Here is a 13185-nt window from a genome sequence, read left to right as displayed (position 1 = left end):
ACCCCACGTGAAGGTACACAAGCACTGTAGCCCTGAGCGGTGCTCTGGGTGTCTGCTCTGCATCAGTGGCTAGCTGTAGGAGCAGCACCAGCAACTGGAAGTTACTGGACTCAGAAAGGACCCTAGGAATGGGCTTGCCCAGGAGTGGGGGTTCTGGAGAGGATGCCAGGGGCAAGAGGTAGTGGCTGAGCCCTGACACAGGCACCTACAGCTGGATATCTATAGCCTCGTTTAGGCAGCTAAATAGAAGTGGGCTGATTGCAGATCAGCTTCAGCTCCCACAGACTTTAGCGCGGGTCAGAAGTGCTCATATTTCTGAAAATCAGGGTGCAGTACACTCCTGTTTAAAGGCCTAGTTTTACACCCCTGAATTTGAATTTGTCATTCTGTGTTTGTGTTGGTATCTGCAAAACGGAATGCAAGCCCTTTCCTCTGTCACCTATCAATCTGTTTGCTCTCCAGCTGAGCGCACAAGGTGAGGATGCATTGCAATCCCTTCAGTGATGCTCGACACCTGCCTTATGGTAACTCTTCCTTCCATAAAGGAAGATTAAAAGTAAGCAGGGCCTATGCATTCAGCTCACGCCATGGCTTCACTACCCACTGGCTCAATGGGCAGTTATCGATCCACCAGAGATCAAGTTATCCTGGTTAGTAGAGATGCAATAAATCATCTGCCGAATGCTCTCCCATCAACTCTGGTATTCCACCAAAATGAGAAGAGCAGGTGGAGTTGATGAGAGAGCGTCAGCTGTCAGCTTACCACAGTGAAGATACTGTGGTAAGCAGGCTTAAGTATGTTGACTTCAGCTGTAGATGAAGTAGCATAATTTAGGTCAATGGCCTGCGCTAGTATAGTGAGGCCTTATTTTTGCTGGCCCAAATCAAAGCCCAGCACTTAGAGCTAGGTTAAGATGACAGTTCACAGTTTAATCCTACATCTGTAATGAGTTGAATTTGAAACACAGCATTTGGGAAAGTTCCTGTGCATATCTAGGTTTGAAATCTCCATGTTTGGAGTTTGTGTTTCTTAGTGTGGAGTTAGACCCTTAGAAAAGAGTTGTGGTTTAGATACAGGCTGCATTTATACTGAGCTGTGCTGCTGGCAGTGTGATGCCAAGGAGGGCTCTCGAAAATGCAAATAGTGGTTCATTTACATATTCACACAACTAATTTGCATATCCATGTAGCTCACCCTGTCAGCAGATTCTGCTGCCACCAGAAAACAAGCAATGTAGATGCAGTTCTGCCAGCAGAAACACCCTTTGTTGGTGGCCCCTTATGCCTGGAAAAAATCAATGCCTGGAAAAAATGCAAAACAAGCTTCCTTGAGCTACAGGGAAACAGCTTTGTTACAGATCATGCATCAGTTTGAGCTAAATGGAAATCTGTTTTTTAATTGGCCACATTGGCTAGAGTAAAGTTTTCCAAGCTGTCCCATCTGTCCTTAAATTCTATGACTCTAAAATGTCTCTCAAAGCCCTAGAGACACAACTAAATACCCAAACTCTGTTCTGTTAAAAAAAAGAATTTGCCCGGCATTTCCCTGCATGGTAATAAGGAATCTTTGTCACTTTCCACCTAGTTTCTTCTGCCAATTTCACAGCATAAGGATAACCTCCTCTGCTAATTTAGTCTATTCAACATGAGAACGGAGAAGAGAATTCATCAACAAATACTGTATACAGCCAACAAATCTCATCTACATCTGAACAAGGGGTGCGTGGATTCGCCGATAGCAAGATATTTTAGCTGCAGAGATATTTATCCGTGGGATATTAGTCTGGTTCTTCAGAGACAGTGAATGTAACTAACATGGCAGTCATAATAATACAGTGTGAAAGCAGTATTAAGCTCACTGCAAAGGCAGCACTGCCCTGGCATTGTGCTTATGACAAAGACAGTGGTGCCTCTGAAGCTTTATGAATAGTGAAGGCAGCACCCTCCCTGGTGGCATGGCTGTGATTGCCCTAACGTAGCTGGGAAAGCAGTGGTTACTGCTGGGCCAAAGGCAGTGTATCTCCTGGTGCTATCGTGAAAATGAAATTGGCCCAGCATTTTGTTCTTGGCAAAGACTGCATGTGAGTTTCTGGGTTCCCGCCCCTATCATAAAGCTGCTACAAACTTTGGCTTATGCTATGTACAGCCAATTATCCCTCCATTTCCCTATTTCCTTTAACCTCCAAACTCACTGACCCAGCAGTTTACTTTTCTGCTTCATTCATGACCTCTTCCTCACTCAGCCAAAATTCCTCTCACCTCTGACTACTTTTTGGCAGTCCTCTGCTATATCCTTATTTACCCTTCTGCTTTTGACGTCATAGATCATCCCCCCACTACTTTGCAACTTACCCTCCATTTCAAGCGATTGTTCTTCTTTTTCTGGCTCTCCTCCTGCCTTTCTATCCCTTGCTAACTCCTTGGGTGAGCTTTTCCCTCTTCCTCCCAATGGGGCCATGTCTACCAGGCAGAGCTATTTCAGGAAGAAGGGGCCTCTGGAAGGAGGACTTCCTTCCAGAAGACCCTCCAGGGGCCATGCTTTTACATGCTGTTTTGGAGTCCAGAAGAGTGGCTTCCAGACTCCAAGTCATGTGACCTTATGCTAATGAGGCATGGGGAATTTACATCCGCGTCTTATTAGCCTATTTTGGGCCGTTTGTGTAGAAACAGCCTAAGTTCTTTCCCAGGAAACTGCGGGAAAACTTCTCTACCCTTGCTGAGCACATGGGTGGGAGGAATTGTGGAAAGACATTGGAAGACTAGTGCCCCTTGAGTAGTGCTAGACTGAGTCCACACTGCAGTGTGGTTGTGGCAGCAGCTGCCAAGTTAAACATCAGTTGATATCCCAGGAGCCCTAGTGACCAATCAGCTAGAGTTAAAACACCATCACACTTCAGTTGAGGATCTGCATGTGGATGGGATTAGAGTCAGAGGTTCTCTTTAAGTCAACTGTAAAGTGATGACAAGTTTTACGGCCTGTTCCTTTTTCTCTGGCTATACAGTTAAACCATACAGAGGGGCCATCATAATTTCGTGTTTTGTTTACTTTAGTCTCCCCTTCTCTCTTCCCCGACACCCATATTGCCCCCTCCAGGCCATACAAAAAAACCACTAAGATTAATTTCTTTATACATTTTTCTTACCGTGTCCTTTACAACCCCATCTGAATTGTTCCACTAACTCTCCATGTACAGTTGAAGTTTCATGCGATAACCTTCAAGGCCCCACACAAATCTGCCTTTCCCTATTTATCTACCTATGCCTCTTTATCATCTTGCTCCCGTCCACTCATCTGGTAGCTGTCCTTCACAAATAGAATGGCTTTCCTGAGGGTAATGCACTGTAATGCTTCCCACTGCATTCAGAGGCCTCAACAAACCAGTGATTAACTGATCCCTTTCACTTGTTTATCCTATGAACAATCTTGTTTATTTTTTAATAGTGAAGGGATCACTTACAGGGGTGTGAGAAATAGGAATACTGGAACTGAAGTGAGGCTGGGTAAGAAAGTATACAAGAAGGTTGGGCAGCAGTGAATTTTTTGCATTTAAACTAAATGCAGAAACCCAAAATAACACAAACATCTTGCTGATAAGTCATGTTCTTACCCTGTCTCTGCTCACTCTGCTTGTATGTTGCGCCCTTTTCCTCCCCATTACGTCTTTCCTTGTCTTCAGGGCAGGGACTGCATCTGCCTTTGTGCTTGTAAAGCGTATACCATATTTTGAGCGTTGGTGCAATAGAAATACATACCAGACACTGCTTTCATCTGTGACCCCAAAGTTTACAGACATTCTCTGTCAGCTGTGCGATCAGTAAAGCACTTTCCAACTTCCCCAGCGTGGCAGCTCCCAGCGGACAGAGGGATTTGTGTGTAATACCATTAGAGTGATCTCCCTAAACTCAGCTCTGTTTTCCATCTGTTGTGTGCTATTATTTTCACAGGGCACAAAAGGAGGTGAGATGTCTGCTGGGGGCTACAGAAATCTCTTGGGTCATTGCGCAGAGCACAGATAAAAAGAACCCTACATATTCCAACAGAAAGATACTGTTTTGTGTGTAAGACTCTTTTTGAATCAGGTTATTTTTGCCTTAAAGCCCTCTTGATCCATTATAGGATTTGAGCTTTGATGGCTGAGCTCCATTCAGACTTTAACACAGCACATGCAGCAGACATTGCCAAAGGATTGTAATTCTTTATGTACAGCAGGTCTCCTAGCAGATGGTATGTATAAGGCCAGCATGGCAGAGGGATAGCACTGGATTGGCTGTCTGGCTCAGTAAGGATGGTGAGGTAAGGTTACTGGGCAAATACCTGTAAAACACAGGGCATTCCTGAGTGAGGTCAGCTGGTGACTCTCTGACACCCAGAAAGTGGTAAAGCCTTTGGAATGTACCTCAAATGCCAGGCGACTTTTATAACTGAATCATAATTATTACTCAGATATCTTGCATTTCTATAGTGTCTTTCATTCCAAGCTCTGGGAACAGCCTCCTTCTGATGAGCAATTCTTACATACACAGTCTCTGCCCCTCTGGATTCCAATGGGACTGTATACCTCAGTCAAGAGTACTTGCCCCAGCAGACGTTTGCAGGAACAGGTATTTTTTGAGTATCACAGTACAATGCTACTATTGAAATGCAGATGTATCTAGTAAAGAAGTCACCAGCGGCCAGCAGGTAGTACCCTGTGCAACACAGGCAGCAAAGAAAAACGTGCTGCAGCAAACTTCTATTACTGCACAAAGTTCTGTGGGCTCATTAATGCACACATAGGCTAGAAAAGAACCCACTTTTTAAGCCGTGTTCCAAAATACTCCCGCTGTGCCTGACGTTCAATTTATTTGTTTCAGATAATGAAGGATTTAAAAACGGATTGAACCCTCCGGGGATATGAGCTTCTGGTTCCACAAGGTCTTGGTATTCCAATCCTGAGCTCAACCCTTTAAAACACCCTCCGGCTATTACACCTGTTCACAAACTAGGCATCAAGTCAAGGCTATACTAAAACATGAACTTGCTCCTATTTTCTTGGCTGAGGGGCGAATTCTGGAATCCTCCTTCAAGACGGGATTCTCTATTGCCCTGCACCTTATATCATCATTTACACCAAAGGCAAGTGGCATAAAAGGCTACCAGACTGGAAAGGTAACGCTCCACACCCACCTTGCACTGACTCGGGCAAAGCTCTCTCTGAAGTTATCAGCCTTATGTTTGAATAGACACAAAGGAAAAATGAAAGGAGGAGGTCAGAATTTAATTCAGAGTGCTGAAAGCTGAGCTAGAAAAGGAGCTGGTTTCAGCAGGTGCATCTCAAAGCCCTACCCAGGGATCAGTTTTCAAGCACCACAGAGCTAAGTGCTGCAGCTGACTCTCACATACAAAATGCCCCTTCATCTCTTCCATGTGCACACTTTACTAATACCAATCAAAGGTAAATGGCAAGAAGCTTTAATGTGCTGGGATGTCATAAATATGGTTTGGTAAACTAGTGAGCATTGCCAAGGGAGGGATGTAAATGCTTGTACATAAAACACTCTTAAAGACCACTGAAATACCAAAAATAATCCCATTCTCCATTTATTCTATAGATAGAGCCCTGCACAGATACAAAGTGGTGTCTGAATCCATATCCGCAAAAGTGATCTGAAGCTATCTGCATCCAGATCCACCGATATCTGCAGATTTGCAGGACCCCAGCTATAGACATGCTGGTCTCCATGTACTGTAAGAGGGTAAAGTAAGTAATGAATATATGGCTGGATGTCTGAACTGTGGGTCAGAATGTGCTATCCTGGCAACTGACCCTTTACTGGCTAGCAGCAGTATTGCAGAATTCCATCTCGGAAGAAGTCATAGTGGAACAACATAGACCAAACATCTATTTCTAAAATACTGCTGGGTGAGAAAGCAAAGGCGTCCATGCTGCAGAAGTGGAGATAGGTCCAAAATGCAGAATTTGGATCCAAATCTGAATTTCTCCACACTTTTGGGTGGATGGGTTGAGGGATTTAGTCTGAGCCCAGCTCTGTGGAGAGGTTTGTTCAGAATCAGTCTGATGACATTATCACCCATGCCATCAGTTAGCAGATACAATGTACCACCAGTGGAGTCCTTGTACCCATTCAGTGGCTAAAATATTGGGGCTAGGACTACTAACAACAACATTTTTCTATCTCTTTTACATAGAAGGAAGGTGTTAAATTGGGTGGAGTCTGGGTCAGATGGTGATGAGTTAGTAGTGAGAACCTTCTATGTGAGAGGATGAAGAAACTGACCTTCACCGTAAGTGTCTCCCATTTCCACTAAAATATGTTACCTCTATGTTATTTATAGATGTAGACTTATGACAAATGATACTTAGAAGGTGCCTGTCCGTTATTATTGGCACTTTGGGCAAATATTTAGGAGAATCCCCTAAAGAGCAGCCCAGTGAGACTGAAAATGAGCATCTGTAAAATTAAATATATGAGGTCCGATGCCCTGCCAATAGCACAACTAGTGGGCAAGAGAGAACAAATAGAAGTTGAACAATACACCTGTTTGGGCCTAGAAATTAACATTCACCATGATCAGGAAGGTGAACTCTCACGTAAAAGGAAAGGTAGTTGGTATGTATTCTATTCTATGAAGGATTTCCTCCAAGAAAAAATTAACAAGGCAACATACACCGATCTGTTCAACTCAACAATACTGCTGGCATTATTGTACAGCAGCAAAACGTAGGTGCTGACAAAGCTAGAGAAGCAACTAGTGTCAGGGAAAGTGAGACGGAAAGAATTCTGGGGATTCCAATCCACAACTGAGTCTCCAATGAAATGATCAGTTAGAAGAGTGGAGTGCAGGGTGTTGTTGAAAGCCAGCACAGTAAAATGCAATGGGACAGATGTAAAGCTCGGCACATGGAGCACTGGCTATGGGAGAAGGGGACTGGGAGAGGGAACCAGGGGCTGAGACAAATTAAAGTCTTCCACAAGGAAAGGCCCCTCGAAGTCAACAGAGGATGCAGTCATCCTGCACAAATAACTTCTTGTATGTGGCTGTTCTGTTTCTTCCTCTCCACTGCAAGCATGGCTTCTGTGGGGCAGTCCTGCTCTGGGCTGTCCATGTCTCCCTCATACAGACACACAAAAGTAGCTGTGGGTCTCAGCTGCTTTAATTTGGAGTTGAGGGTCTTGACCCCCTCTCAGCTGGAAGTTGGAAACAAATGCTCGGACCCTAGTTATTAAGAAGGGCCACTCATATAAGCTGTGTCTACACGTGCACGCTACTTCGAAGTAGCAGCACTAACTTCGAAATAGTGCCCGTCGCGGCTACACGCGTCGGGCGCTATTTCGAAGTTAACTTCGACGTTAGGCGGCGAGACGTCGAAGTCGCTAACCTCATGAGGGGATCGGAATAGCGCCCTACTTCGACGTTCAACGTTGAAGTAGGGACCGTGTAGACGATCCGCGTCCTGCAACGTCGAAATTGCCGAGTCCTCCATGGCGGCCATCAGCTGGGGGGTTGAGAGATGCTCTCTCTCCAGCCCCTGCGGGGCTCTATGGTCACCGTGTGCAGCAGCCCTTAGCCCAGGGCTTCTGGCTGCTGCTGCGGCAGCTGGGGATCCATGCTGCAGGCACAGGGTCTGCAACCAGTTGTAGGCTCTGTGTATCTTGTGTTGTTTAGTGCAACTGTGTCTGGGAGGGGCCCTTTAAGGGAGCAGCTTGCTGTTGAGTCCGCCCTGTGACCCTGTCTGCAGCTGTGCCTGGCACCCTTATTTCGATGTGTGCTACTTTGGCGTGTAGACGTTCCCTCGCAGCGCCTATTTCGATGTGGTGCCGCGCAACGTCGAAGTTGAACATCGACGTTGCCAGCCCTGGAGGACGTGTAGACGTTATTGCTACATCGAAATAAGCTATTTCGATGTAGGCTTCACGTGTAGACGTAGCCATGGAGTGCCTTCTTTATGCGGATTCCCAACTTGAGATGTATAGCTCACACCCCAACGGTCTGCATTAGGGGGCTGTGCAAACAAACCCTTTGCTCCCTTTGAAAGAAGAGTCCAGAGCTTGCAATAAAAGGAGAACCAGTGCACTACAATGAATTGAACTGTGTGTATACCAGCAGTTTCAAAGCAGATAAATTCAAAAAGGTGTAGATTCAATCTTTGTGTAGATTCCCGAGAAGTCATCGTTACCTGGACATAGCTTTCCTTCCAAGTTCTGTCACAGACTTGCTAGGAGAGGAGAGACACACAGAATTATGTATTTACACTGCAATTCACCCAGTATTTAAGGGATGGATAATTGTCTGCCCACCCCCTACAGAATTAGGAGTACTGGAGTCTATGTCCAGCACTGCTAATGACTGACTGAGTGACCTTGGGCAAGGCACTTTACTTCTGTGGCGCTCACTCTCCACACCTGTGAAATGGGGACCACGATACCCGCCTAATTCACAAGGGATTTACAACGCTTAAATAACTTATTAATATTTGCAAAGACTTTTGAGGTTCTTAGGGAGGAGGTGCTATAGAAGGGCTAGAAATGTCATTTAAAGTCCATGTTCTCTTGATCAAATTACCCCCCCACACATTTTCATCTTCAGGAAAACAGAGGCTCCATGACATGATACATGGCCCTGCCTGTTTCCAGTACACAGAGGATAACCCCAGTTTGTACAGGTGTCAGGGGACAGAGTACAAGAAGGGAGGCTGGGGAACAGAAGAGAGAAAGTGTGAGAGAAGAGAGTTGGTCTGGTTCTTTTTCTATTCGTACATAAAATATGTAGTTACTAAATACATGATAGTAAAGATTTTCTCCTCATAAGAAATCCCTGGTGATTATAATGGTGCCCTGCCACCGGTTTACAGGCTCCTCATTAGATTGGAATTTAATACCAAGCTATAAAAAGCCCCCACACATAAATAAGGAATGCTGCTGTCCCTTTGATAAGAAGTGGGGGGGGGAACAACCCACAAACAAAACCCTAAGCGAAGTAAGACGAAGCTCCCAGATGGCAATCTGCTTAGAGGAGAAAAAGCTAAATGTGGAACAATCCTTGAGGCCTCTGATTTAGCCTGTTGTGCCTTGGTCGAAGAATAAACACAGATCTCCCTTTAATCAATAGCTCTTGTTCAAAGCTTAAGGTGTGAACTAGTTGGTTATCTTGTGCACAGAAAATGCACCTTCTTGTCTACTAGCTGCAATGTTCTGATTTGCTTTAGCAAAGTGGCAGGCGATACAAACGTTCATTTTAAAAAAGTAGGTAAGAAAGGAGAAAAGCCAAACTTACTTTTTTGGGAGGTGGGATGCAAAGTGCAGCTGAATAGTGCTGGACTAAATAGTGGGCTACCCCTACTTCCAGTCCTCTGCATGTATGGTGGAAAGCAAGGAGCTGGATCATCTGCAAAAAAACAAAAAACAAACAAACAAACAAAAAAGATCTGCAGCTTCCACTTGTAGAGGGGTCCCTCTTATTTATTATTTGTACTACCACAGGACCTAAAAGCCTTAGTCATGGACAAGCATCCCATTGTGCTAGGTGCAGTACAAACTCAGAACTACAAAAATTGTCTCCCAGAGACAACTGCAGCCAGGGGAAGCCCTGGTGACTTGGCTTGGCTGGAGCTGTACTGCGAGGCAGTGGAGATGGGTATCCAGGGTTTTTTAGCTGGTGTGCAGATATTGACTAGGATGCTACTGGCCTCCTGTGGAGATGTGCAGGATTGGGAATAGACCTGCATTTCATCCAGGGAGGACGTCCATAGGGAGAATGCTGCCCTTCCCTCATGGACCAAAGTGGATTCCTTTGTGGAATTTTGCATTTTGCTACACATAAAAGCAGATCAAAAGAGCAAGTCACACACTTCCTTACCCTCTCTTGGCAGAATGGCTGAGCAGAAGCTCTGCAAACAGGGCTGCCCAAGGAATCAGAAGCCCTCTCTGTCGACAGAAGTGTCTACACGGGCATTCTGTTGACAAAACATTGTTGACAGAAGCGTTATGCCTGATCGGAAACAGGAATAACGCTGCCAACTAAACAGCTGAGTTTTGTCAACAACCTCTCGACAGAGCACTCTAATCATGTAGATACTTGGCGACTTTTATCAAAGCCCAGTTTTGTTGACAGAAGCTGCCCATGTAGATGTGGCCCTAGAGTATTTCTAGGCAGCAAGAAAAAACTGAAGAATGGTCCAACCTCTGAGTCATCCTGTGCTTTTTTTGACTGAAATGTTTTTCGTCTGGCTACACAAAGTCTGTTTCTTCATTGATGCTGAATAGCACTGGTTCTGGGTGTACACTCCTAAACAAAGGCCATCCAGCTGGAGTCAGAGGGGCAAAAACAGGGCTCTGAGATAGTAAGCTCTGAGGTATGGACTGTGTGTCCTCTGAGCATGTGCTTAAATGTTCTTCTTCCATACTGCTTAACTCAAAAGGAATAATAATAAGATAATCTTGACAGTTTGAGTGAATAGGCAGTCTGACATTATTTACCCTTGTTTTGTAATTGGCTGAATAATCTGATAGTTTGTGCTACTGTGTAAAATTGTTTGCTGAAGATACATGTGGTCAGCTGTCTTAGCGGTTATGCTGATTCATTTTCAGGAAGTTGCTGAATGGGTACTGTCCTTTGCATAGCTGGAGCACAGCAAAGTCATCCAAATGATGAGGGAATTTTACACTGACAAAAGCTGATAAATTTTCTATCCTCCCTCATTCAAATCAGGCTCATTCCCCATTGGTTTGCCCTTTGGCACGCTAATTACCATTGAATTCTTGCTGGTAATTGGTATGTTTGATGTTAGAATGCTCTGCTCCTATAAAAATCTCATTTGTTGTTGCTGTTATGCTGTTCCTTAGCGGCAATGTCACTCCAGAGTCTCAGTTTAATGGAAGCTCCTTGAAATAGTGCACCGTAAGACTCAATGTCCATGTAAGTAGTTCTCAGCTTTATTACCATGATTTTATTATTTGTATTCCAGTAATACCACCAGGTAGCCCAGCCAAGAGTCTCTGCCTTGAGGAGTTTATAAGGACAAGGCAGGAAAAAAGGGTGGGTGGGATAGCACAGGCACAGAGAGCTTAAGCTACTTGGCCAAGGTGACAAAAAGGAAGCACAGCTGTTATTAGAACCTAGGCCTCTTGACTCCCACACTAGGGCCCTATTCAAATGTGTGTAACCCCTGAAAAAGGTTTGAGAGTCCGTCCTAGGCTTGGTTGACAGGGTATTGAGAAGCAAATATGTGGATATTTAAAACTTCTTACATACTTTTAAAAAATAACTCTCTTTTGGACTGGTAACATCAACTGTGCAGTAGGAAGTAGGGAAGAAGGAAGGCACACAGCATTTAACAGATTTGTCACACAGAGGGGCAGAGACCACTGACAAGGGAGAATTAAGTCTGCTTTACAGCTTTAGCTAAGTGGGAGTTGGCTTTTAGCTCATGTAGTAGAGACACATGACTTTAGTCTCTCAGGCTGAAGGTTCAGTCCCACCTGCCAATGACAAGGGCGCATCCTTGCACATTACAAGTGAGGGCTCATGTGGGGCCAACAACTGGGAAGTCTCTAAAGTGTGAGATGTGCTTCCTCAGCTGAGGGAAGTGTGTAACTCAGAGGCACTGAGACCACTGATGAAGGAGAGTGAAGTCTGCTGTACAGCCTTAGCTCAAAGGTTGGCTTTTAGGTTATGCAGCTGGTTTTTAATTTTTAGCTGGTGCAGTAGTAGTATGTGGCCCCTAAGGTCACAGGTTCAATCCTCCTGCTTCCATCATCTTTACAGATGTAAACAGGGATATCTGGGAGGGAAATAGGGGAATGCTTCTTGATCTAGTTGCTTGAATCTTCACAGCAAAATGGTTCATTCTTGTTTATTACAGAAAAAAGAGTGCAAGGAGCCACCCAGATGTCAAAACAGCCAAGCTCAGTCCAGCAATATGGTTTCAGTAACACCTCCTTACGTTTTCCCAGTAATATCCACGTAGACTAAGGGTGGTCAAGCCACATATGGTTCTTTTACATTTAAAGCGCGTCTCATGAAGCCCCTGCTTCTCCCGCCATTCTCTTCCGACCAGGCTGGGAGTGGGGGTGCTTGGGTGCCATGCAGTGGTGCGGTTACAGGTTCCTGCAAGAGACAATTGGCTGCTAAGACTGGGTAGACCCAGTGTAAAGGTTTGGATTCTCCCCAGTAGCTTGAGTAACACCCCTACTTACTCTCAGCAGCCACTTCCTGCAGCTCCCAGGTTCTAGTTCCAAAGGGAGAGGCAGCAGCAAAGAGCTGGGTGCTGCAGAGAAGGGTCACTGCTTTAGCTCCCGGCAAAGAAGGAGCAGCAAAAACAACTGCTCCCAGCTTGCTGGCTCCAGCAGCTACCTGGCAGGAACAGGTTCCAGTGGCAATATGTGATCTACCAGGGCCAGCAAACCCTTGCAAAAACATGGGGCATGTGAACCCACATGCATCGTCTATCCAAGGAGCTGGGGTCCTTGGAGTTTGGACATTTGCTTCCCATGGAGCTTAAGCCCTGAATGGTGGCAGATGTCTCGAGACCTGTGGCAAGCCTGGACACCCCGGCAGGTACCTCCCATAGGATGGGAGCCCTGAGACCTTCCTCCCCACAGGCAGAAGACCCTAGCACTGGGGTCTTCAACCAAAATAGCAAGATGAGCTGTGTTTTCAAATTCAGTCACAAAGTCAATCCTTCAAGAGCCACGATGCACGTGAATACGAGACAGTCCTTAATAAATAATGTCAAAGTTTTACATTCTTTTTAGGACAAAGACTGCCCCCATGATGCCAGAATAAGATATTTTTGCACAGAGGATCTAGGCCCCATCTACTCCACGTGCTTTTAAAGACATTTGTAGAATTAGGGCTCTCAACATAATTATGTCTATAATCATGCTTACTGTTCATGTAATAAATGATAGCAAATAGTGGTTCCCAAACAGCAGAAGGTTCAGTTAGCTAACAGAACTTATTTTCTTGGAGCTGGTTCAAATCATTAAGCGCTGTTTGGTGGCAGGGTTATGGCTGCATAACCATATGTCCAGTTCTCCTATCTGAGCCTTTTTGACACCAGGGACTGGCTTGCTGCCTTCTTAAATTGTGTCAGGGAGACTTCAGTGATCAATACTGGTCCACCGACTGATCATTGAGATACACTGGCCTGTAAAAGAAGACAACAGAGAGTGCATCGCCTG

The sequence above is a fragment of the Carettochelys insculpta genome, chromosome 6, assembly GCF_033958435.1.
Source record: "Carettochelys insculpta isolate YL-2023 chromosome 6, ASM3395843v1, whole genome shotgun sequence".
NCBI classification, from domain to species: Eukaryota; Metazoa; Chordata; order Testudines; family Carettochelyidae; genus Carettochelys; species Carettochelys insculpta.
This window is presented reverse-complemented; position numbering follows the sequence as displayed.